General features: G+C 52.6%; 1 protein-coding gene and 1 long non-coding RNA gene across 3 annotated transcripts in view; both read left to right on the top strand.

The window, feature by feature from the left end:
- Positions 1-24,588, top strand: part of PRKCE (protein kinase C epsilon) — a 505,242-nt gene that overhangs the window by 84,004 nt on the left and 396,650 nt on the right.
- The window catches only part of LOC149128118 (uncharacterized), a 103,382-nt gene that overhangs the window by 65,980 nt on the left and 12,814 nt on the right, over positions 1-24,588 (top strand). The gene's annotated exons all lie outside the window — the stretch shown is intronic.

Raw genomic sequence — 24,588 nt, 5'->3', positions numbered from 1 at the left:
AGCTTCTGGTTTTCCTCCCCGTAGCTGCTCCTTCTGCAGACTCTTCCTTCTGCAGGGTCGAGGAGTGTGCCTGGCCCGTAACAGTCACTTCATAAATATTAGGGAACTTCAAAAGGTTCATATGAAAGTGAAATTAAAAGATACATGAGATACATTTAGGAGCAGGGGTTCAGACTAGTGGTTAGGACAATTGCCTGTGTCCCATATTGGAGTGCTTGGGCCCGCGTCCTGGTGTTGATCCCTTATTCTGGCTTCCTACAAATGCAGATCCTGGGAGGCAGTGGGTGATGGCTCAAGTAGTGGGATCCTTGCCTTCCATATAGGAGACTTGGGGGCTGATGCTGTGGCATAATAGGTTAAGCTGCCACCTGCGACACTGGCATCTCACATGGGTGCAGGTTCAAGCCCCGGCTGCTCCACTTCCAATCCAGCTGGTTGCTAATGCACCTGGGAATGCAGTGGAAGATGGGCCCCTGCGCTCATGTGGGAAACCCAGATGAAACTCCTGGCTCCACCCATTGAGGCCATCTGGGGAGTGATCCGCGGATGGAAGATCTCTCCCTCTCTCTATCTCTTCCCTTCTGTCTCTTTGTTAACACCGCTTTTCAAATAAGTAAAATAAATCTTTAATAAAAAGAAACAATCTGGGAGAGCTGGCCCTGGCCGCAGCTGTTGAGGGCATTTGGGAAGAGGCTGGTGGATGGGAGGTCTGTCTGCCTGTGTCTGTGTCTCTGTCTCCCTCCCTCCCTCTTGAGTAAATAATAGAAAAAGAGTTAAGTTTAATTGAGTGTAAAAAATTTTGAACTCCACGCATAGTATTTTCATAATGCACATTTTTCCATGAACCTTGGGAAGATGCCTTGTATTTGCAGAATGAGAACTAAGAATATGACGAGCTTGCACATTTATGTTTGGAGTCCGGAAGGATCCAGGCCCAGCTCTGTGGCTAGTGAGCGGAGCGAGGGTGGAGAGGAGTCGCTCACCTCCGTCTACCTCCAGCTGTGCCTCGGCAGCGTGTGGATGGTGCTGCTTCGTCCTCCAGTGTGGGCAGCAGGAGCTAAGGTGAGAAGTGTGCTGTGTCGGTGCAGGACTTTCCCACCGCGCACCCTCTCCATCCCATAGACATCACAGCCAGCTTTTCTCCTCGACTGCTCCACGCATCTCTGTCCTGTCTCCCCGAGGATTTCTCAACGTGCTCTTCGAGGAGGCAGACTTCCGCATTGTCTCGGGAGCATGTCATTGCATTCCTCCCCTTAAGTCTCCTCTCCTGGCCCCAGGCCTGGACTGCTCTCCTCTCTCCCCAAGGCCCTTCCAGGCTCTTCTACCTTTCAAGGCCTCTGTGGCTGCTGCCTCCTGCGGAGTCCCCCGCCGTGAGACTGCCTGGGCCACAGGCCTCTCGGAGCTCTCCAAGGCGGACCCGCATTGTTAGATCCTGGCTCCTTTTGCGTGAGTTCATCTCATGTCTCCTGAGATTGTAACCTCTTGAGGCCAAGACATTTGTTCCTGATTTTCTTGCAACTCTGTACTGCATCGCTTGAAGCAGCTGGGTACTTTCTGTTTTTGCAAATTAAAAAAAAAAAAAAGAGAGAGAGAGAGAGCATGGTAGGGGCCACATATTTAAGACAAAACTTACCTTAGCCGTCTTTTTTTTTTTTTTTTTTTTGGACAGAGTGGTCAGTGAGAGAGAAAGGTCTTCCTTTGCCGTTGGTTCACCCTCCAATGGCTGCCGCGGCCGGCGCACCGCACTGATCCAAAGCCACGAGTCAGGTGCTTCTCCTGGTCTCCCATGGGGTGCAGGGCCCAAGCACTTGGGCTATCCTCCACTGCACTCCCTGGCCACAGCAGAGAGCTGGCCTGGAAGAGGGGCAACCGGGACAGAATTGGGCGCCCCAACCGGGACTAGAACCTGGTGTGCCGGTTCCACAGGCGGAGGATTAGCCTATTGAGCCATGGCACCGGCTACCTTTGCAGTCTTTTTAAAGGCCACTCACGTTGTTGTGTGGCCGGTGTCCAGAACTCTGCTGGTTCGTCTTGCAGATCTGGAATTCTGTGCCCTCCTCCGGTCCCTGGAAACTACCCTTCTCTTCTCTGTCTCTGTGAATGTCGTAACTCCAGGTGCCTTGCAGAAGTGAAAACATCCAACAGTTGTCCCCTGTGACTGGCTTGTTTCATTTTGCACAGTGTCCTAGGGTTCATGCGTGTTGTAACACCTGTCGGGATTCCCTTCCTCTATGAGGCTGGGTGGTATTCTAGTAGGTGTACATACGCATTTTGTTTTTCCTCTCCTTTCTTGATAGTCATGGGGGCTGCTTCTGCTTTTTGAGTTTTATGGAAAATGCTGCCATGAACATGGGGTACAAATATCTCCTTCAGACTCTGCATTCCCTTATTTAGGGTGTATACCAGGAAGTAGAATTGCAGGGTCACATGGTGATTCTATGTTTAATTTTTTTGAGCAGCCACCATCCTGTTTCCCGTAGCAGCTGAACCGTTTTACATCCCCACCAACAGCGCCCATTTCTTCACATCCTTGCCAACACTTGTTATTTTCTGCCTCCTGTTTTATTTTTTTTTCTGGAAAGTAGCCACCATTCACATTTCTGTAATGGTTAGTGATATTGAGCATCTTTTCATGTGCTTATTGGCCATTTGTTCTTGGGAGAAATGTCTATGCAAGTCCTTTGTCTACTATTCATTAGGCTTTGCTGTTGTTACTGAGTTGTGGGAGTTCTTTATATCCTAGATATTAACCCTTTATCAGCTCTAAGGATATTTTACAAGTTGACAGAAAAAGAAAATCTTTATGCAAAAGCTTTGAAATCCATGCATGCCTTTTCCATAATGCTCATTTTCCGTATTACCCTCCTAGCTGATTTGTGGCAGCTGGAACTGTAGATGGGGAACCCGTCGCTAACCACTGCCTATTGTGGGAGTCTGCCCCTCGGCCCTGCCGTGCTGGCTGGCAGGCCGTCTAAGGGATTTTTCTCATCTGTGGTTATATTTCCCAGCACCAGTCTCATGCAGAACACCCAGCAACCCTGTCAGGTGTGTGGCATCACTCCCATTTTATAGGAGAGGAAACTGGGGCTCAGCGACGTCAGCTCATTTGCTGAAGATCTCCCAGCCTCGTCAGCGGCCGCATCAGCACATGGAGCCAAGCCTGTCTGACTCCCCACGCTGCCTCCTGTACCTTCAGGATGCGTGCGAGTGTGTGAGCCAGCCTCACACATGTGTTGCTCATCACGCCTCGCCTCTGGATTTCATTACGGAAACCCCCGTGCCTGGCAGGCAGACTGTTGCCAGCGTCCCTGACTCTGCAGAGTGCCATCTTGCTCCGGCTTGGGCCCTCAGCATGACTCACATACCTGCTGTCCCTTTATCCACCCTTCACTGGGAGGGCAGGTAGCCTGGTTTTTCAGTCTCTCGTCTCCACCCCCGTTAGTAGTGGAGGTGTTCCCAGAGCTGCTCGCCCACATCAATGCATTGGATTCTGCAGGAAGTGTATACTGGGCAGGCGAGGCTTTGTGCCAGACAGAGGGGGAAGGGAAGGCACAGCCATGCCCTGCAGGAGTCGCCTCTCCAGGTGCTGCACCAAGCAGCAAACACAACTGGGGAACGATGAGAGACGTTGTTGTGCCCTCAGAAACCAAGTAAGCAGAGCAGTGCAGGCTGTCAGGACTCCAGATGGGAGTTTAATGTGTTCTTGAAGCATTGTCTTCAACCCAGCATGGGTGTGTGCTCAGAAAAGCCAACACCTGCGTTGTGGTGCAGCGGGTTAAGCTGCCTCCTGTAACCCTGGCATTCCACATGAGCACTGGCTCAAGTCCCGGCTGCTCTACTTCATTCCAGCTTCCTGATAATGGGCCTGGGAAAGCAGTAGAAGATGCCCAAAGTGCTTGGGCCCCTGCTACCCATCTGAGAGACCGGGATGGAATTCCTGGATCCTGGCTTTGGCCTGGCCCAGCCCTGCTGGCTGTTGTGGCCATTTGGGGAGTGAACCAGAGGATGGAGGATTTCTCTCTCTCTCTGTCTCTGTCTCTCTCTCTCTTTCTCTCCCTCCCTCTCCCTTCTGTCATTATGCCTTTCCAATAAATAAATAAATATTTTAAAAAAGAGAAAAGCCAACTTACTAAATATGCTACTTGCAGATGGTACAGTACAGCTCCGAGCTAAGAGGCGCAATCCTTGCAGCATGCATTCGTCTAGCCCCGGACCTCAGTTTACTTGGACATTGAATGAGCATCCTGGGCAGGTGGCTTGTAGCTGCACACAGGATGCAGTTCTGCTCCCGGATTCTACCCCCCGGGTGGATGCCCAAGCTAACCTACAGGAAATGGTTACCCGAGGGCATCCGCAGCCTCTGAGGGGGATCCCACCGGACCCCACACGGAGTGGCGTTCTCGCAGTGTGGATTGCCATTGGTAGTTACCGCACACGTCATGATTAGTAAGTGATGAGTACTTTGTGAACACTCTGTCTAATTGCGCAAAAGCTTTGGAGTTCTGTTACTAGGGAAGCAGCGCGGCTTCCCTGGAGTTTCACCCCCAGCTGACTTGTGTCCCAAGTCTTTGCTCTCCAAAGCCGCCCGAAGCCGCCTCTTCATCGCAGGTGCTGCAGGAGACTGGGACAGAGGTTGATAAAGGAAAATCCACCCCAGGGCCTCTGACCCTTGCCCACACGTGACAGTTCTTCTAGAGATATTTGTCAGGGTCAAGAACCGCGTGAAAGGCTCCGGCATATTCTGTGTTGAAGGAAATCTTACTTGCTTGTAGCCTGAGGTCTCTGAGCGTGGCTGAGTTCTCCAGGCTCTTAGGTACAAGTGCTGAATAATGCATCCTCTTCAGCAACTCCCTTCTGCTCACACCCAGGGGGTTGTAAATTGTGGTCAGATACACACGACATAAGATCCACCATTGGTGATGTGTAGTGCATTCGTGGTGTCGTGCAGCCATCCCTTCTGTCCAGTTCCAGAATCTCCGTGTCACGTAGTTCCTAGCAAACGCTGATCTTGTCTGTATTGCTAAGGAGTTGCCGACTCTGGGTGTTCTTTTAGAAGGAATGGTCCAACACGTGGCTTTGCGTGTGTCCATCAGTCGCCCTGCTCATGGTTCCTCCTTTCCAGACTGACCTTTGCAGACCCTCCGCCCTGGTGTGGAGCTGTGCCACACCCCTGGGAGCTGAGTCCCTGTGGGAGCACAGCTTTGGGATCACAAAGACTGAACCGTGCAAGTGCTTGGTCAAGTTCCACGATTTCTCCAGGCCTGTCAAGGTTGCTGGGCAGATTAAGTGAAACAATGTCAGAGCCTTAGGCTGGGCCCTCGGCTGGTATTCAGTACATCTCTGCCTCGGCTTTCACCTCTGTACCACAGGGCTGTAACAGTACCTGCGCATGGGGTGGTTCTGAGAGTTCAGTGAGGTGGCGCCTGGCAGTCTGCAGAGTAAATGCTTGCATTTGGGAGGTTAGCATTGGGGTTAGGATTAGGATGTGTTGGGATCCCATGCTTGATGAGCGTTGGGTGCCGTGATTTGGGCTGGGTCTCCGAGGCCCTTCAGGGGTCCTTCTCTTTCGTCCATGCTCGTAGACGGACTGAATGTCACCACAGCAGTGCTGCTCACTCACCCTTCGTGTTAGGAAACTGCGACTCTCCACTGCCCAGAGCTCACTTTTGCTTCCTTAGCTTTGCATGGAGGGCCCTCTGCATCTGACCTCTCATTCCCCACACCCCCACCCCACGAGCCTGCTCCCTGGTGCCTGCTGGGCCACCTCCTGTTCCCTAGGGCGCTGTGCCCTGGCTTACATGCTTCCCTCTTCGGGGAATGGCTTCCCCTGTCATCATCTGGTAAAACTGCTCATTTCTGTCCCTAGACTGTTTCTTCCGCCATGGTAGTATGCAGCCACATGGGCTCGCCCTTCCTCACTCCCTCCCTTCCTCCTCCCTCCCTCCCTCCCTCCCTGCCTTCCTTCCTTTCAAGATTTATTTATTCATTTGAAAGGCAGAGAGAGAGAAAATCTTCCATGTGCTGGTTCACCCCCCAGATGGCTGCAACAGTCAGATCTGGGCCAGGAGCTTTTTCTGGGTCTCCCACATGGGTGCAGGAGCCCAAGCACTTGGGCCATCTTGCATTGCATCCCCAGGAAATTAGCAGGGAGCTGGATCAGAAGTGGAGCAGCCAGGACTTGAACTGGCACCCGTATGGGATGCCCGCGCTGCAGGTGGCAGCTTAACCCTTTGTGCCACAGCACTGGCCCCCACAGTCTGTTCTGAGGATTCACTGACACAGTACATGATTGAGATCCTACAGGGTCAGGGTGCGGATGGTGCTGGTAGTGCAGTGTGTTATTCTGTGAAGTCTGATCTCACAGTGTGAGGACTGTCGTGTGCACCTGCCTCCCTCGCTGGACTGCAGACGCTTTGAGGTCAGTGCCGCGTCTTGTTCATCTCCACGTCCCCACTGAGGTCTAACATAATGCCCTGCTTGAAGAACAATTATGTAACTATTCATTAAATTGAGTGAAGACGCTGTTCACCCTTGACCCAGAGATCTACGCAGACATAGATGAGGGGTCTTCAGAAGGTTAATAGAAAATGCAAATTATCTTTAAATTCTGCTTTCAGCAAATTTTTGAAGTATGCATGTGTGTGCATGCATGTGTGAGTGTATACATTTGGCGCTCTGTATCTATGGATTCCACATTTGTATATTCAAACAATTGCAGATCAAAAGTGTTTGAAAAAATGCATCTGTACTGAACACGTGCAGATTTTTCTCTTGTCCTTATTCCCCAAACAATACAATGTGACAACTATTTATGTGGCATTGCCATTGTATGTGGTATTATAATAGCTATACATAGGGATGACTTGAAGTATTAGAGGGAGCATAAGTGTAGGTTATATGCAAATATTACACCATTTTATATAAGGGACTGGAAGATCTCTGAATTTTGATATCCGTTGAGGATCTTGGTACCAGTCTCCATTGGATACTGGTGTGTGTGTGTGTGTGTGTGTGTGTGTGTGTATCACACAGTTGTAATATGTACTAGATACCCCCAGGCCAGCTTCAGAGACCTGACTTCTTTGATTTGATTAGAGATACCAGCGTGAAACACAGGCACTGTCAGAAACCAAATTAGTACCTGATGCGTCCGCCATTGACCCAGAGTGCTGAGCGTGCACACGTAATCTTCAGCCGGTGTCAGGTACTAATTTGGTTTCTAAACAGCTCCTGCGTCTCACTCTGCTGCGTCTAATGAGGTCAAGGAAGCCAGGTCTCTGAAGGAGAGCCTGTGGAGCATTTAGTGCCAGGTCGCACAGACAGAATTTGATTAATACGTACCTGATTAATGTAATGGACTTACAATAATTACCCAAGCAGCCTCCGCGAAAATGGATTTTTGAAAACACAAGAGAGAACATTTCCTGTATCCCACCTCTGATGCCACCCTCCACCCTGTCCCCCAAAGCTAACTGCTGTTCAGGCTGCATGGGCCAATAGCCTGTGAAATGAATGCACTTAGGGGGGCTTGCTGTGTGCTGAGGGGTCCCCCCGATTTCACTCACAGTTCACGTTGTTTCTACCGGGAAGCAGATGTTACCACAAATCCCATTTTACAGAACAGGAGACCAGTGCACAGAGAAGTTAACTTATTTAAAGCTGCAAGGCTTGTATATAGAGCATCTGAGTTCTAAATCCAGGATCTGTACTCTCAACTCTGGGCTGAGAGCTTGCCTCCACCCTCCTCCCACACTCACTGAACCCCCTCCTCCCCCCCAAGTATTTAATGGAACAGTCAGCATTGAGACCCAGGGAAGTAAGGTGTGCTTCCTCTGTGCGCTCCCTGGTTTGTGACGTTGGGACTGTTCACCTCTCTGAACCTGTGCCCTCATCTGTGAAGCTGGGAGCTGAATCCAGCAGTCTGTGCTATTCAGCTAGAACGTTCTGTGATTTTATGAATTAAACACTGGAGCCGAGGCTTGCTTTTCTGCCTTGGCCCTCCCTGCTGTCCTCGCCTCCTGCACCTGCAGGCTTCTTCTCTCTTGTCCCCTGCAGGCAGGAGGTCGAGTTGCCCTGACCCACTTATCGCCCCCACCTCGGTGTGCCTGCAGCCGCCAGCCAGGGCAGTGTGAGCCGTCCCTTGGTGGGGTTTGCTGAGTGGTTGGGACTAAGTGGGTTATGTAAGCCCTTTATAATCTGTTTTCATAGTTTGCATCCTTTGAACTGCAGATGGGGCCCCTGCTGTTTGTGGGGCTGCCCTGGGTGCACGCTTTCAGAGGAGGGTCCTGGGAGTCTCTGGTGGCTTCCCTGTAGCTCACGGATTCAATGTGGCGCTGGGTGGTTGCGTTTCTTCCTCCTGCCAGCTTTCCTGGTCAGGGTGCAGGGGCAGGCTGAGTTTCTCTGGGCACGGCGTGTGCACACGTGCCCCTGTGCTGTGTGTGTGTGACAGGCACGTGGTGATGTCTGGGTCCCAGCGTCACCTGGAGGTTGGGTACACAGGATTGCGGGGCCCACCCTCGCAGAGTTTCTGATTCAGCGGCTCTGGCTCAGGCCCCACAGAGTGCATTTCTAGCAAGTTCCGGGCGATGTCATGGCTGCCAGGACAGGGAATTCCTACAGACAGTTTTACGTCCCTGTAAGTTCTCAACTGAAGGCAAATTAAGTGTTTGGGTAAAAATTATTCACTTGACATTGCGGGATACTGAGCCAGCGACTCAGTAGCATGTTGATGTGCACAGCTGTAATGAAGGACACTCATCACGCCTGGCGTCCATCAGCATGCCCTGAGACCCCGTGGAGGCTGGGCCAGGCAGTTTGAGCTGTTGGTTTGTGTTTTGCCTTCTCCTTTCTGATTAGCCCATCTCCCTGACCCTGGCTGGTGTGCCTGAAGCATTCTTCTCTGCCTTTTTATTAAAATATTCACACCTATAAAAATAGGGAGAGTAGAACAGTGAACTCCCATGTACCCATCATCTAGATTTTTATCATTTTTGCTTCCTTTTTTTTTTTCTCACAGAAGTATTCCAAAGCCAGTCCCAGACATCCTAGCATTCCAAATATTTTTTGACTGCATCTCTGAAGACAAAAAGACATTTTCTTGCCTAACCACAAAGCCATGATCCTAACTAACACATCCGACAAGTGTTCCCCAGAGTCCTCCAATGCTCACCCCACATTCACCGTTCCACGGTTGTTCAGAAAGTGGTCTTTCCAGTTGAATCAGGACACAGACAAGGCCCACCTCCATATCATCTTTGATTGTTAGGTACCTATCCCTCCGAATTTGCTTTTTGGATAATGAGGGGGCTATGCATGGGCTGGAGAGAGACGGCCGCTGTCGGTGCCTGGAGCGCTGAACTCTCACAAGGCAGGGAGAGCAGGCTGCGGCGTGGGATGTGTGTCTGGAGACACCTCGGGTGATTTTATGTTCTTTGATGGGGAGAGGCACCGAGACCGGGCATGGGACGTGTGGATCAGTGCGTTGCTTTGCTGCACGAGTGTGTGTCTGTTAGAAGTGTCCACAGAGCAGCTAAATTGCCCAGGGGAGGAGAAGCCGTTGTCAGCTTTCAGGACTCCTGAAGCCTGGCCATGGCTGTGCTCCACTGCTTACAACATGTGCTGTATTCGGGCTCCCTGGGTTTCTCGTTCACCCTCCGTTCATCAGCCAGGCTTCGTTGAGGCTCCATGGATGGCAGACAGCCCTTGGAGCTCCAGGCTCTGAGAGCTCGCACGCTCACCTAGTCTGCTTGGGTGGCCTGGTTTCTTGCCAGGAGTATGATAAATAAATATGGACGGGCCGCGCCCACCCCCTTGCAGCCCTGCCCCCGGTGCTCCTCCTTCCCGTAGGTGTTCTGAACACGTGGCAAGCCTCCAATTCCGCTTTTGCGTCTCCATCCAAGGTCCCTCACTGCATTGTAAATGCCACAGTGTACCCGTGGTCGGGCTGACGTGGATGGCAAAGCAGAACTGCTCTGTGTCACGCAGCATCAGCTGTACAGCCATATGGTCTGCTGTGCGGGGCCAGGGGAGCCTGCCAGCCTCGGGCTGGACTAAGGATCGAGGTGTGAGGCTGCCAGGAGGGGAGGACTTTTCTGGACAGGGTCCTGATGGTTAGGGGCGCAGGGGGCTTTTTCCCACCAGTTCAAGTGGGGAGGTGACACCACTGTGCACGTGGATGCCCTGTGGCCTGGCTGGCCTCGGCAGGGAACCGCTGGCGGGGAAGGGGATGTGCTTGGCCGAGTGCCCGAGGTCACTGTGCTGCCTGCGGACCCCCTAGGGCCATGGCTAACAGGCCCCTTTGCACGTCTTTCCTGGTTCTCCCTGTGCTCCTTCAAGCCACCGGCCAGGCTGTATCATTGTGGGCTGTTGCCTCGGCATGACCCTCAGGGGCAGGGAGGTTAGCATCTTGCCAGGTGGCATACCCAGGAATGGGAGGGAGGGGAAGCATTTTGTAGGGTATTGGGTAAGGCACATGGTACAAAAATAAGTCAGAGGGGACCCCGAGTGCCATGGGCCTCCTGCAGTGTGCCCCAAAGATGGCCCTCTCCGGTCATGTCTGCTAGAGTGTGCTGCGTTGCTGAGAGGCACTTGCTGACCTCCTGTTCCTCACTTTTGCCTGCCTGGCAATGCCAGCCCCCCGCTATAGGTAGCTCCGATTTCTTGTACCAGTTCTCAGGTCATTCACAAATATTCCGCCTGTAACCCCGTCTTACCCGTGATCTATGTGTCCTACAAGGGTGGCGTTTCCACTTGGGTTCTTTTCACCCTGGCCCTGTGCTTTACACACACTAACAGGGACTCCATACTGCTTGCCCAGTAAAATGCAAAGCGTCTGTGTTTAGTGAGTCTAAGGGAAGTGGCTCCGGGAGAGGCTTTCTTTGAGTTTATAGGAGGGAGAGCCCCCGGCACTGAGGTCCTCAGAACTGTCCTAAAAGTGGTTGACCTGGCAGGTACTTGGAGAATCGGAGAAGGAGGTGACTAGGGAGCAGATTCTGGGTTGGGCAGATCTGGGAGACTTTGGGTCCCCACTTCTGGGTATAAGAAGGAGGCCCAGAGACTTAGTTTGGCAGCTCTGGCTTCCGGGTGTTTGCTAGACACACAGGGAACTGCCAAGGACTATAGAGACCGACCACAGGGAAGGGTGGCCACGGAATTTTTAAAACATAATGCTGACTCCAGTTGTTGGTGAGATTGATGGGGGATGAGTCAAACATTTGCGTATCAGACGGAGATCCACCCTGTTTCCCGGAGGGTGTTGGACTGTGACAAAAGCCGGTTTCCAAACACAGACAGTGGAGAAGGGGTGGGAAGACAGAGCAGGTTTTGCCCTCCCAGCCTCTCGTGGTTTGGCAGTTCTAGGCTGGATGGCAGAGGATGGGCAAGTGCATAGTTCAGACGTAGAAAAGGGGTGACTGTATGGTCCTTTGGAAAACATTTTTGTCTGTTTCTTTGAATGTTCAACATAAAGCCGCCGTGTGCTCCAGCCGTTCCACTCATAGGTATTTACCCAAGGTAAATGAGAGTGTTTGTCCATTCAGAGTCTTGTGCGCCTATGTTCCTAGCAGCTTAACTTGCAAAGCTGTAGAATGGAAGCAATCCCAGTGTCCATAGAGAGAACGAATAAACGAACTGTGGGCTAACCCTTCAGTGGACTATTACTTAGCAATAAAAAGATGTGCTTGATGGATCTCAAAATAATTATGCCAGACAAATAAGAATATATTCTATATGATTCTACTCACATAAAAGTCTACTAGTCGCAAAGTAATCTACAGTTACGGAAGATACAACAGTGGTTGTTTCAGAGTGGAGATTGGGTGCAAGAGGCAGGCGTGGGGGGCTGGGAGTGAAGAGGAAACTTTTGGGCCGAGAGAGTTGTGATGGTTCCACAGGTGCATGTTTGGTGAAGTCAGCCAAGTCTGTTCTGGAAGTGTGTTCAACTCATTGTGCGTTCACGTTGCCTTGATAAGGTTGTTACAATTAAATAATAGTGATGACTGAGATTCAATGCAGTTCAGTTAAACAAGCCATTGCTTCTCTCCCTTCGCTTATTTATTTGGGAGGCAGAACAATAGAGAGAGGCAGAGAGGGAGAGACAGAAAGGTCTTCCATCTGCTGGTTCACTCTCCTGGATAGCTGCAACGGCTGGGGCCAGGCCAGGCTGAAGCCAGGAGGATCCGGGAACTGCATCCGAGGCCCTCATGTGTGTGGCAGGGGCCCAAGCACTTGCGCCATCATCCCCTGCTTTTCCAGTCACTTTAACGGGGAGCTGGATTGGTAGCAGAGCAGCTGGGGCTCGAAGTGGCACTCCAATATGGGATGCTGGTGCTGCCGGCCGTGGCTTAACCCACTGTGCCATGATGCTGGCCCCGAACAGGCCATTCTTCTGAGCGTATTACAGCTGTCCCTCGGTCGTCACAGGAGACTGCTTCCAGGATCCCCCTGATACCCCAGTCTTAGGATGCTCAGTTCCTTATACTAAGCGGCATAGGTAGTGTAGTATTAGCACATTATCTATACACAGCCCTCCCCCATATACTTTCAATCAGCTGTGGAGTATTGATAATACCTTAATACAATGTAAATTTTTTCACAAATAATTGTTATACTGTTTTGTTTAGGGAATAAAGTCAAGAAAAAAAGTCTGTGCGCGTTTGGTCGGTTACCCTCCCAGATTTGAGGTTTCTGTGCAAATGTCGCCCCCTCAGAGGGGCTTTGCTGACAGCCATATTGAAAATGGCGGCTTCCTCATGGCTCCCCCACCCCTCCCAACACAGGTAAATATCTGTGTATTTGCTCATTCCTTCCCTGCCTCCACCTCAGCTATGAGCTCCGTAAGCTCCAAGTGGACGTGGACTTTGTTTTATCCACTTCTGTATCTCCTGCACCCAGACGCCCTGAGCTGCAGCAGGTGTTCAACATGTGTGGCCTGGGAGACTTTCCTACGCTGTGTCCTGTGGAGGATCTCCGTCTGCAGCCTCCCTCTCCTCACCTGGGACTGCGGAGGCTGCGTGTCTGGAGCTGACGTGAGCCTGTGGGCTTGGGAAGGCTTCCAGGGCCAAGGGGCTGGGCGGGCAATGGGCGTGGCCAGCAGCAGAGCCTAGGGGGCAGTGGCCGCTTGTACCTGTGGGTGGGTCACCTGATCGGCAGGAAGGGGCGCTCCACTCCAGGCCAGGGTGGCTCCACCTCCACCTGCCGCCTCTCAGCCTTTCGGAGCAACTTTGCGGAGGTACGATACCACCACCAAATTATGAGCCCGTGGAAAAGGCACAGTGCGGTGGATTTTAATGTAGTCATATTTTCTCTCCAGAAAGAAACCCCACACCTGTTCCTTTCACTCTCTTCCCCTGTCGGCCACCAGCCTCCTCTGCTCTGGACAGTTCTCGCCAGTGGAGCCCCATACCATGTGGCTATTGTCTCACTTGGCATGTCGCACGCACCTGGTGACGGACAAGCAGAGCGCGAATGAGGGGTACAGGGCAGGATCGCGCGAATGTCAGGTACCAGGCTCTGTGCATGAGGAGCCCATTAGGTAGAGGGGTGTGGGGGCTAGAAGAGGAGCCGACATGAGTGTCACAAGAGGAGCCAGAGAGATGGCTGTGAGCGCCCGAGTCAGCGCAGGGCTGGGCGAGTGCTTGTGGTCCCTCGGCTTCCTGGGCTGCTCAGCCCTCAGGAGGGGCTGGGTGGCTCCCCCTCACGCCTGAGCCCCCGGAGGAAGCCGGGGTGCAGCGGCTGGGAGCTGCTCAGAGCTCGTGAAGCCCAGCCATTGGTGCCCGCCCTCTGGAGGCCGCACGCTCAGCTCCAGTCTGAAATGTCAGTTATCGCATCTTTGGATGTGACTGTAGAAGCACCCCGGGTAGGCTCTCCGGAGAAGGACAGAAATAGCTAGTCCGAGCTGGTGAGTAATCTGAAAGCACTCACAGGGCTCTTCCTGGCCGTGCCATTCCGTGCCGTTGCTGGTTTGAGTCAGTGCTCTGGAGTCTGGCATTTAGGGTCGGGGGAGGGGTGATGGAACTTCTTAAGGAAATCCTGGGTTCCCTGCCCTCCCAGTTTCTGTTCCATGTGATCCACTGAGACCTGCCTGTGGTTTGAGCTCCTAATGTGTGACTGTGGTTAGAGCTTATGCTACCTGTGGGCAGTCCTTGGACCCTGGCTGCCGTGCTGGATAGGAGAGAGGATGCATTTGAAAAGTGCTGCCTGAAAGGGCCATGGGAGCTGTTGGAATTAGAAGAGGATGTGATCTCCATGGACGGGGGTGATCAGGGAAGGCTTCCTGGAGGAGGCAGGGTATGGAAAGATGAAGATAGGAGGGATGGCTGGTTCTGCTTTGATTTTATTCTCAACTGTCTCTGTCTACTAAGTAGAGAGGCATCTTACTGCCAGCCACCTTAAGCAAGAAAGTTAACAACGTAGAGGCCATGAAAAGGAAACTGGCTGATGTAGTGGCTCTCAGCGAGCCCTGGGTTCACCCCGCGTTCCTCGGCAGCCAGGGTGTTAGGAAAACCAGGTTAATTACTTGGAGCTCCTGCTCGGAAAGGGACAGTCTCGCAGCCCTTAGGGGAGGCAGAGCTCTTGCTGGCACAGTTCTCTGAAATCATTTTCTCGTGTGGGAATTTCCTTAAAGGACGCGGGGGTGCAATACACCTGGGTCCATCCACTGCAGCCCTTACAGCCGTGGCGCGTGGACGCACAGGTGTGCTGCCGTGAAGGGGGGCGGCCTGTGGCTCAGCTGGCAAGGTCGGCAGGCCGCCTCTGGGGGCTCTGGCTTGTGCAGTGAACTCAGAGCTGTTGGCTAGCGGCGCAGACGGAGCACAGGTGCCTCAAGCAGTTTGTACAGAAATCCAGAGGGGAGCCTCCTTGGCCTGGGAGGGCACTACCGGTGTGAACGGGTACGGGTGCTCCCCGTGCCGGGATCCCACTCTGCACCGTCGAATTTCCTGGCTTGGGTGTCGCATGCAGTACCGAGTGTCCTGAGTGTCCAGGGCCAATGGACACACATGTTTGATACCAGCATCCAGAGCTGGTCTTATCTCTGTTGCCAGCAGCCCTCGGTGTGCTCTTCCCTGTTCAGTCTTACTGGAGGCCCCGAAGCATATGTTCTTCTAGGACACATTCGCAAGCGGGTTGAAGTCTAAAAAGGGTAATTTAACTTAAAAAAAATCAAAATACAAAAAGGATCCCATGCTAGCGGCTTAGCTTTTTAAAAAAGGTTTGTTTGTTTGAAAGGTAGAGTGACAGAGAGAGAGGGAGAAGGGGGGAAGGGTGGAGAGAGAGTGGGAGAGAAAGAGGGAGAGGGAGGTTCCATCTGCTGGTTCACTCCCCAAATGTCTGCAATGACCAGGGCTGGGCCAGGCTGAAGCCAGGAGCTCAGAACTCCATCCCAGTCTCCCAGTGGGTGTCAGGGGCCAAGTACGTGGGCCATCACCTTCTGCTTTCCCAGGAGCATTAGCAGGGAGCTGGATCACAAGTGGAGCAGCGGGGACTTGAATTGGCGCTCTGATATGAGGTGCACGTGTCCCAAGCAGTGGCTTAACCCACTGCACCCCAGTGCCCACTCTAGTAGGTGGGTTTGGCATCAGTAGCTGCCACTGGGTGAGTATTTATCCTGTCCTGAGTAATTGGCTCCAGGACGTTGATGTCGTCCCCACAAGTACTTCTCCAAGTCTGTGCTGGGATGCTCTCCCTTTATCAGAGGGCCTGGGCTCGTGGAGATTGCCTATCTGAGGACACGTCCAGCTGGCCTGGCTGTTGGGTGTGCTGGCCCCAAGCTTGGCTGCCAGTGTATCTGGCCGTGGTTCTCCCTCTCCGCTCTCCGGCTTCCTGTCTGGCAGGTCGGTTCCAAGTTTCAGGTCCCTGGCCTCTTGTATGCGATAAGCGCTTTGCTGTGTGATTTCTGAGTTCCCTCTGGGCCTCGTGCTGCCATGCTCTGCCCCTGAGTCACTCCCTTTCTCACCCTTTCTCCTGAGCCAGTGCTGTTTACCTCCCATCGGGCCCTTCCAAGAATCATAGACACGAGTCCAGGTCTCCCTGTTTCTCAAGCCAGCGCCCCCTTCAGGACCACCCAGCGAGTTCCTGCCTCCATCTGGGAGGTCCTGCAGAGCTGGGGCTGGTGAGGGCTCGAGCCCAGCCTGGCTTTCCAGGCTTTGGTTGGTGCGTTCTGCTCAGCCGCTCTCCAGGGCAGTACCTGCCGCTTGCCAGTGCCATTTTGCTGCAGCAAAAATGTTTTAAAAACACAGAAAGTTTTGCACCCTCTATGATGGAGGAGGGGCAGGGAAGAGGGTAGCATTTTTGTCAAACTCTTTTACTTCTGAAGCCTTTGAGGCTCTTGCTTGCTCAGCCCCCAGGACTTGTATGTGTTTAGTTCTGTTGGAAGGGATCGTGGATCTGGATATATTGCCAGACAGTTTGCTCTGCTAAAAGCTGGTGACCGGCTGAATCACGGGAGGTTTAGGCGACAGTTCCTGCCTCCGTCCCAAGCCCTCTCCTTTGCTCCCAGATGACCCATGCTGACCGAGAACAGAGTGGGATGCACTGGGTGGCTTCAAACTCCCATTCTCGGAGGCTCGGAGGCAAGGCTCTTGTTTGTCCTTTGAGACTTTTGAAGGCTAATATTTCAGTGGCATCCACATGGCCCGTTACGTCTAGCTCTGTCTGGAAGGGCTGGTCCGCGTGGGCGAGGGAGGTGGTTGTGTGAAAGATCCAACGCGAGGGCCTCTTCCCTGGGCCACCGCAGATGGCTCTGTTTCTTCCACCGACTTCACGGCGACCTGTAGCGAGAGCTCATTTTACGCCAGGCGCGGTGCTAAGGGCATTCAGTACATTTGCTCGTTGAAGTCGCGCAGCAGCCTGGTGGACACCTGTTAGCTCACTTTACGGATGACATAATGTGAGGACCAGGATGAGAAGCCCCTGGGCTGTTGGAAGCCAGCAGCCTGTAGTGCCCAGCTATAGGTGCAGAGGGGAAAGCCCTTTGCTTTTGAGGTGTTCCTTGCTTAGTGAGTGTAGGTCCTGGGTGTGCTTTGCCTTGGGCCTATGAGTGGGAGAGCTAAGGGAATCTCTCAATAGAAATCACCAGGGGCCCGTCTGGTGGATGAATGAGGCAGAGCTTGTGGTCGAGGGCAGGGGCTGAAGTGATCTCCTAACGTTCCTCCTCTTCCCCGTCTGTACCCAGACCTGGAGCCACCAAGCGCAGGGTGTGTTACGGCTTTGGGCACTGCCCACCTCGCTCCCCGGCTGTCCTCTCCACCTGCTTCTCAATGCTGATTTCCCTTTTCTTGAAGATTCTCAGCATTGACATTCAATAACGACTAACCCAGAGCTTGATTCTCCAGTTTCCCTGGACAGCAGCCCCTCCTGCTACTTCTGGTAGCTGGGCCCTTCTGTTGTCTTTCTTTTATTTGAAAGGCAGAGAGAGACAAAAAGAGGTCTCCCATCCTCTGATTCACTCCCCAAACGGCCATTGTGGGAAGAGGCTGAAGCCTGGAGTCTGGAATTCAATCTAGTTTTCTTCCATGGGTGGCAGGGATCCATGTGTTTGAGTCATCACCTGCTGCTTCCCAGGGCGCAGGAACCTGGATGGGAAGTGGAGGAGGCAGGACTTGAACCAGGCACTCTGATTTTGTGATGTTGGCATTCTGTGCAGCATCTTCACTATTAAATGTCCATCCCACTTCTCTTCTCTTTTGCAGCCCCTTTGCCCAAACTAGGTGAGCAGCCCTGGCATCAGGGAGGACCCGAGGGATCCTGTGGCTTAATCCCCTTGTTTCTCCAGTGGGGAGAGAGAAAGCTGCTAAGGTTCTACTGAGAGCCTGTGAATGAAGGTGGAAGATTTTAGTTCAAAGGAAGAAATGATATGGTTGACAAGAAAAGTGAAAATAGGACCTTAGCTTTAATGAATTGATTAGATAATTAGCTAAATTAATCTACTGACAGGCTTCTGTTGCAACCAGGGGGTTCAGTCTTGGCATGACTCATGTCTACACCTGTGCATGAAAGTTAATATCTGCAGCTCAGCTGTGTAGGGCAAGGGCCTGGGCCCCAAACCCTAATTCTCATCTGAGGCTAAGTAAAAGGGGTAGGTGACAGCAGGTGGCCATTCTCTGAATTTTCCCTTTCCATTTCTTGTGTGCTATAAAGTGGAGGAAAAAAAAATGTGTCTGTTCGTTTAGTAAGCCTAGCTAGAAGTCAGTCCAAATGAATATGTTTGTGCCAGAGGCCAAAGGTAGGGGTTATTCATATCCCTGGAGTGGAAAGAAATTGCCATCCATTCTGCTGAAAATGAATTAGACCATAATATTAAATTCATCATATATTAAAAAATGTTTGTAACCGCCCCCCCCCCCCAACCCTCATTCTTTGTGATTTAGCCCTTAAATCTTGCAACAAAATGGTCCGAGTTGGATGCCGTCAACACAGAAGGAACTCTGGCCCCTCTCATGCCTGCCTTTGGCATGGACGGGCTGAGGAACCTGGAACCCACTGGAGCCCCAGACTGTCCTCCCTGTGGCTTTGGCCTGGGACCATCCTAAGTGCCAGACCCTCCAAACCTGCCCACTCCCCAGCAGCTTGTTTCCCGCAGATCTGCAAGCCTGCACACAGGAAACGCTGTAGCCTTGGTGTGCTCCTCAGCCGTGCATAACTTGAAGAGAAATTGAGCCATGTGCTTTTGATTAATTTTTACTTAATTCTTCAGTGTTGGCTTTCTTCTTCTTTTTTCAAAAAATTTTTAAAGAAGAATCCACATGATGATGAAGCCTTCTGGAGAGGTTTTCTTGACAACAAAAGTAATGCATGTGTTTCCTGAGAGGAGGAGCTGCTGGCCAAGTCCCTGGGGTGTCCAGGTGTGAACTGTGGCTGGAGTTCCAAGGACAGGCTCCGCTGGGACCTCCTGGGCCATCAGAGCCGCACATTGGCCTCGTTCGCGTGTGCTGCTGCTCTCCAGACGCTGCTCTGTGCAGTGCACTGCTGTCTCTTGGCGCTTGCTTGCCGAGGTCTTCATTCAATACCACATTTCTCTCCCCAGTGCCGCTGTCCATTCGCGTCTTCTAGCTCTTTCCCCTTTTCCCTTTCATTTGGGGGAAAGGGTTGAAGAAAAGAGGTCAAGCTTTTTGGCTGAGGTTCTGATGGTACTGGAAATAGAGCGCTGGACCATTGACTGTCTCCCTCCCCCAACCCCCAGTAGGGCCCAAAGATGAGACCACCCAGTAGGATCCTGAGCTGCCCCAGGGCTGCTTCCCAGAACAGGGCTCTTGGCAGAGTTTGCCTCACAGAACACAGAGCATTAACACACAGGAGGAGATCGCCCCTTCTTCCTGACACCCTGCCTCCTCCCACTCCCACCAGAAGCGCGTGCCCACGTTTGGGAAAGGGGGTGACACTGGGTCACTGTGGGTAGCAGAAAGAATGGAAAGCTGTGTTACAGTGAACTTGCGAGGTTCCAGCCTGACCCGCCCCCACCCCCACCCCCCCTCCAGGCAGCACTAAGAAGAAAGCTACAGGAGATTCTGGAGATGGGAGAGATTATTTCGGGAGTCTGGCAAGCCCAGCAGTTGCCTGGTGTTGCTGGCAGGTACCCAAGTTTATCTGTGTTTATGGGGATTTGCAGGGCTGACTGCAGTAGATGGAATCGTGCAGGTCTGTAGACCCTGTAGTCAATTAAGTTTCCTGCTCATCCCCAAACTTCAGGCCAAGATAATCAGCTGGGGGAAGGGAAAGAGGAGGCTGTTTATTAGTCTGAAGGACTTGTCCCCATGTTCTGTGACATTTCTGGTTCTGAGTGTGCTGGGCGGACCTCCATCAGTTCTGAAGGAAGCCAATCTCGCACTTTCTCCCAGCAGTGAGTGAGAAAGCCCTCGGCTGCCTGGAGGTTGGTGCTACTCTCCTCCTCTTCTGCAGCCCGCAGCCCTTCTGTTTCACCGTGGGTAAGGCTGGAGACACTCCTGGGGAACTGATGGAGGCCTGGAGAGGCAGAGCGGGGTGGGGAGAGACGTGGGGTCAGCATCACAGCAGGACAAGGGGGGAGCCTGTGGTGTGGCTGCCTGACCCACAATAACCAATCTCCAGGGAGTAACTTCGGAGCCTAGGGCGGCTGATGGCCAGGGTGTCTTGGTTTGGGTGAGTGGCAAATCTGGGGCCTCTGGAATCACACCCTAGTGTTGCCTTACAGTCGCAATCCTCACACTGGGACGAAAGAAAAAGTGACTTCCTGCGGGCGAATTTGGGCAAATGGCTAGTCATGTCCTACTTTCTTTGAATTTGCTTCCCGTGGAACTGTACTTTTCACTTTGAAGGGATTTAGAAAAATAATGTTCACAAAAATAACACGGAGGCAACCATTTTTTTCCAAATACTCTCCTGGAAGGAGGGAGGGCAAGAATTCCCCCCTCCCTCTTCACTTAATATATTCGTGTTCTTTGTGATTATTGAAATGAAAGGAGCAGGAGATTTAAAAGCTTGCAGAGCAATGTCCCCTTTTAACTGTCTTCTTAATGGGCCATTTTAAGCACTTTCAGTATTTGGCAGCGTGTTTATGCCAGATATAGGCATTATCTCAGCATCCTTGTTATGCTTTATCCAAAAGTCTTGATGCTCCTGCCTCTCCTCGTTCTAAGGGCATTTATGTGAAAGAGGGTAGGCAGTCAACCAGGATCATACTGCAGCGAGAGTCTCTTAAGGAAGACGCTGGCATGGGCTTTGTTTTACCGAAGCCTTACATCCAGAAGAATTTCAGAATGCACACACTTGGGCTACCAGATGCTGCTTTTCCTCTAATCCCTCAAGTTCTCTTAAGGATCATAAAGCAACCTTAGAAGAAACGTGTCTCCCCGTAGCAGAACCTCTGTGGACGTGCTGTTGACCCCAGCATGGGTGTGCACTGGGAAGGATTAGACGTTGCCTTCCTCCCTGGCTGGTTTTCCTAGAGGAAGACTTGGGGCTCTGTTTCTGGAGTCAGGACAGCTCTTCTCCTACCTTTCAAGGTGTCAACAGGTGTTTGCCTCCCAGGTGATCATGGAATACTAGAAACACCATTGATGAGAACTGGTGGGAAAACATTGGTGGGAATTGTGGATCCGTGTAAAAACATCCCAGAGAGCAAAATGTGGCCCCGCACCAAGCAGAGGCCTGAAAATTCCAAGTGCCTGCTCCTGCAGAGGAGCTGCGCCCTGGTAAGAAGCAGGAACGCTGGCTGGGCCTTGTGGATGTGCCCAGCCCAGATGCTGGAGGAGGAACCCTGGGCTGGCGGAGCTTTTCCCACCTTTCGCATCCAGATGGTTTCTGATGGGTAGACGTGACCCCTCGGGAAATTTGACAGTCTTGGTAGTGGAAAGAAGTCAAGACAATTAAAGAACCTCAAAAAGCTGTCACATTGCTAAATGTACTTATGGGAATGGTTTTTTCCTTTGCCCTATCCTCGCCTGGCTCTAATTACCTACAGAGACATCTGATTAATTCCAAATGACATGGTCTATGCGTGAGTCCCCAGGGGGTGGGCTTTGGAAGGAAGCCTTTGGAAGCGTATCACGTTTCATTAGATGGGTCCATTTCATGGCACTCCCCAATCCGGTCGAGAAATGAAAGCCATTTTCGTTTTCCCTCCTCTCTTTCCCCAAAAGCTGAAGAAACTGATAGTTGGCTAAGGGAACTAGAAGGGTACCAGAGTTAGGAAGGGGCAGTCAGGGCTGGGAGGCGACACGAGGGGCTTCTTTCCCTTCTGCCTGGAGCCCTTCCTGAATAACGGGCTGAGCAGATGAGTAGGAGAACGGGTGTCGAGCCAAGTTGCTGGTTTTCCTGCTCTGTTTATTCCAGTCTCTGCATCCTTCAGAAGCTACATGCAGGGAAGTTCATCACCCCTGTAGTTACCTGTCCCTTCCCTGAGTAGGTACAGCAGTTTAACAGGCGCTTGGCACCTGCTTGTTGATTGCTCTCTCTCACTCTTGGGAGCTGTGTGTCCACCGCACAGCCGGCTGCCGGGGGCCCAGCACTGAGGAGTGATGCTGTATCCAGTTGCCGGGACAGAAGCTATTGATCCTCCGGTTGTTCTGCTGCTGCCGCCTTCATCTCATCAATACCTGGTTTCTGGGGGCTTTGGCGGATTCTGGGCATTTTTGGCAGCAGGTATTTGTTCTCGTGTATTGGTGGGCAGTCAACCCAAGTGTAATGTTCTCTAATCAGATTAGCTCATTTTTAATGATCGGGAGTCTGGCTGGGTTTGTTCTGTGTGGGAGCCAGCGAGGCACAACTATTCCATTGACTGCCTTTGTATGTCTTCAATGAAGGTCTTTTCACTCTCGCCTACCTCGCGCCTAAAAGACTGGGCGTCAAGCTGTGTTTCAAGGCACTTTTTCCTCCCTCCTTTCCTTGGGTCCTTTTGTGTTGCCATTTGCTCTTCCACCCTTTTGATTAGGTGTGTGGCTTCATAGTCCACCCTCTGGCAGCGTTGGGGAGAGCATGTGCACCTGTACACATGCGCAAGTGTATGCATCCCTACACACATTCACCCACACCCCTGTACATGCACACACTGTGTGGGAGTTTCTGTGTGTCCATCTGAGAGCTACTGGGCACAGACACATTCACACACAGTTCCTGGCAAGGGGTCTGTGAGTGGTGACATGGCTGCTGAGCAGCATCTCGGGCCCCAGCGATGTGGAAAATGAACCGTTATCCATCCAGAGACTACAGCTTGTCCCTCACTGATGCTGCGTTTGCTTAACCTGTGGTACAGCGTTGTGGAGGGATTCTATTGCCCAAATCTGTAAGTTTTTCTCTTCCGCAGGCTTTGGCCAGTTTGCCTTTAACATGCATTTTGCACTCTGTGCTTACATAGCATGGGAAGTGTTGCTTCTTGAGGTCCTACCTAGGATTCAGGATCCATCAGATACATGAGTGGGGTTATGTGTAGGACATTTGGCCTTTGCCTAGCGTGTCCTCCTTTCCAAGTCTTCATGCACCAGCATTTTGGATAAAATGGGATGGCGTGTGGGGAAGGACTTATCTGAGGACAGGTAGGCAGAGACATGTCCCCAGCCCCAATCTCGCCTCACCAGGGTGCAGCAGGCACATGCGTACCCCGTCGTCCTCCGTCCCGCTGCCACTCGCTCACAGGTCCCTGCATGCCTAGGGGATGCCTGATGCAGCCATCAGGAGCTTCAACAACTCCACAGGAGGTCGGCCTGCCATTAGTAACCACTTCCTGTCTCTTTGCCCGCTCTCAGGCAGTGTTAGGTGATGCTAGCGTAGCGTCAATTCTCTCTTGGGGACTACAGTCCTGTGGGTGTGTTCTGCTGCCTCCCCCTCCATGCAGTTGCTTCTGGTCCCTGGGGTCAAGTGCTGAGCAGTTGGGTCCCACCTGGACTCCTGGTGCACAGGCATCAGGAAGTTCGAAACCCTGCTTCCTCTCGGGAAACACCGTGCTGGCTGTGGCTTCTTTATTTTAGGGACATGCTGTCGCCCTTCTGTTCCATACACATGACCCTTGCCTGGGCTTTCCGCGTACGGACAGATTGCAGCGTGGGATGTCAGTTCTGAGATGTCAGATATGAGGGGTCCCTTCTGCCTTGGTGCTGGGGCGAGCGGAAGGAAGATTCACCTTGGGCCCCGCACTCTGAGTATTGCTGGAGCTTTGTGGTTTGACAGGAGGACCAGGCACAGCTGTGGTCCCACCCCCAAGCCACAAGAGCACCCTGTGATTTAGGCAAGCGGCATTTGTGGCGCGCTTCCCTTCCTAGGTGGATGATGGAATGGAGACAGCGAGAAGCCCGCGGGCCGGCTGGGATGCCAGCTCTGTAGCCCCACCCTCCCTTGTGACCTGCGGAGTATTTCTTCCTTCCTAAAAAATCCAGGCTGCTTCTGGCCACGCGGAGACAATGAGCTCCTTAAGCCAGGGTGAAAAAGACCAAGCAAATCAAAACAAACCAGGGTTTCTGTTCACACTTTTCCTAGGAAGTCATTAAGGAATTATTGCGCTGATTAATGTGGGTGGAAAATATTTAAGTTGGGTCATTGTTTAGCCGGCCACTTTGGTTGCATTAGGAATCAACTTTTCGAAACCACTGTCACGTTCCCGCCAAGCATCCTCTTAGCTCTGGGGTGCTAAGGGCGGGTGACCCAGGAGTTCAGTGAGGGCGGGGCGCCCTTGTGTTTAGGGGGCCCGAGGGGTCCATGCAGAGTGGGGGGGTGGGTGGGAAGAGAGTGGTGGGTTCAGATGTCTCCTCCCAGGCTGAGATGCTTTCCTGTCCTGGGTTGGCAAAGAGGTAGCGACCTAGGAGCTGGGAGCTGCAGGGCCTCGGGGCGCAGGTGAAGTGAGAAGCAGCAAGCAGGGCTGTGGAGTCGGCGGCAGACAGGGCCAGTCCCCGGTTTTCTGGCAGAGGCTGCCTGCAGCCTGCTGGGAAGAGCCTCTCAGACAAGCTAATGAGAGGTTCCTCCTCCTGCGGGCGCGGCACCTCCCCTCCCCGGCGGGCTGGACACGGGGAACCTGCCGGCCTCGGGTTGACCTCACTCCCCGCGGTCCTGTGTCGCTGACAGAGACGCGGGCACGGCGCAGCAGCGCCCCACGTGCCCTGTGGCCCTGGATTTCCTGCTGCTGCAAGC

This window comes from Oryctolagus cuniculus, chromosome 2 (assembly GCF_051225735.1).
Source record: "Oryctolagus cuniculus isolate XC-2025 breed Fujian yellow rabbit chromosome 2, ASM5122573v1, whole genome shotgun sequence".
In the NCBI taxonomy this organism is placed as follows: Eukaryota; Metazoa; Chordata; class Mammalia; order Lagomorpha; family Leporidae; genus Oryctolagus; species Oryctolagus cuniculus.
The sequence above is the reverse complement of the archived record's forward strand: the minus strand, read 5'-3'. Positions and strand labels throughout refer to the sequence as shown.